This window comes from Oratosquilla oratoria, chromosome 12 (genome assembly GCF_046742065.1).
Source record: "Oratosquilla oratoria isolate Oo_2021 chromosome 12, ASM4674206v1, whole genome shotgun sequence".
NCBI lineage: Eukaryota > Metazoa > Arthropoda > Malacostraca > Stomatopoda > Squillidae > Oratosquilla > Oratosquilla oratoria.
This window is the reverse complement of record NC_134788.1, coordinates 68,038,098-68,039,801: the sequence shown is the minus strand read 5'-3', so window position 1 is coordinate 68,039,801 and position 1,704 is coordinate 68,038,098.

Sequence of the window (1,704 nt, the reverse complement as noted above, 5' to 3'; positions counted from 1 at the left end):
GAACTCTTTGAATGAAATGGGAAAGGAGAAGGAATACGAAAAGAAGCTGAAGGAGGAGTGGGAGGGAGTAAAGGATAAAGTGGAGCTGGGTGTGGAGCAGGAATTGGGATGGTTCAAGGAGCGAGTCATAAAGTGTGCAAGGATGGTGTGTGGAATAAGAAGGAGAGGGGGAAATAGAAGAAAGGGTAGTGAATGGTGGGATGAGGAAACAAAGAAGGTTGTAGAAGAGAAGAAGCGAGCTTTCACGGATTGGTTACAAAATAGGACGAGGGAGTCGTATGAGAGGTACAAAGAAAAGAAAAGAGAAGTAAAGCAAAAGGTAAAGGAGGCAAAGAGGAGAGCAGATGTGAAATGGGGTAAGAGTATTACAGAAAATTTTGAAAGTAATAAAAAGATGTTTTGGAAAGAAATTAAGAGAGGAAGAGGAGGCGAATCAAGTAGAGAAGAAAAGGTAAAAGGTGCAGATGGAGAGATGATAATGGAAGAGAAGGCAGTAAGGGGAAGATGGGCAGAATATTTTAGGGAGTTGCTAAATGTGAAGGAGGATAGGGAGGGAAAGATAGCTGCAGTGGGAAATGTGAAGAAAATGAGAGTGATGAGTGAGGAGAATGGAAGAGAAATAAGGAAGGATGAGGTGAAGACAGTTGTTAAGATGATGAAAGCAGGTAAGGCACCTGGTCTGGATGGATGCCATGCAGAATGTCTGAAAAAGGGAGGTACAGTGATGGTGGACTGGCTGGTGAGGTTATTTAATGTTTGCTGGAGAGAAGGTAGAGTGCCGGAGGACTGGAGGAGTGCCTGTATAGTTCCTCTTTACAAGGGAAAAGGGGACAAGTGTGAATGTAGTAGTTTCAGAGGGATTAGCTTGTTAAGTGTAGTTGGGAAGGCTTATGGGAGGATCTTGATTGAGAGGAACAGAAGGAGTAATTGGTGAGGAACAGTGTGGATTTAGGACAGGTAGAGGTTATGTAGATCAGATATGTGAGAAAGCTATAGGAAATGGGAAGGATGTTTTTTGTGCTTTTATGGATCTTGAAAAGGCTTATGATAGGGTAGACAGAAAGGCACTGTGGGAGGTTATGCGGATATATGGGATAGGAGGAAAGCTTCTGGGAGCTGTCAAGAGTTTTTATGAGAGTAGTAGTGCTTGTGTCAGGATTGGAAATGGAGTGTGAGTGGTTCGAGGTAAAGGTGGGACTTCGTCAAGGATGCGTTATGTCACCCTGGCTGTTCAACTTATACATGGATGGGGTGGTGCGAGAGGTAAATGCAAGGGTGGTGGGTCAGGGATTGGAGATGGTTAAAGAAAATGGAGAAAAGTGGGAGGTGAGCCAGCTGTTGTTTGCGGACGACACTGTGCTTGTGGCAGGATCGGAGGAGGGATTGAGGAAGTTGGTGACAGAGTTTGGGAGAGTATGTGATAGAAGAAAGCTAAAGATAAATGTGGGTAAAAGTAAGGTGATGAGATGTACAAGGGGTGAAAGTAGCAGTAGACTGGAAGTGAGCATTAAGGGAGAGCGACTGGAGGAAGTGGATAGTTTTAGATACTTGGGTGCAAATGTGGCAGGAAAAGGTGGAATGAAGGTGGAGGTAGAATGTAGATTGAGAGAAGCGAGTAAATGCCTTGGTGGATTAAAGAGTGTAATGAGGAATAGACATTTGGGAATGGATGCTAAGAGGAGACTGTATGAAGGAGTGATTGTG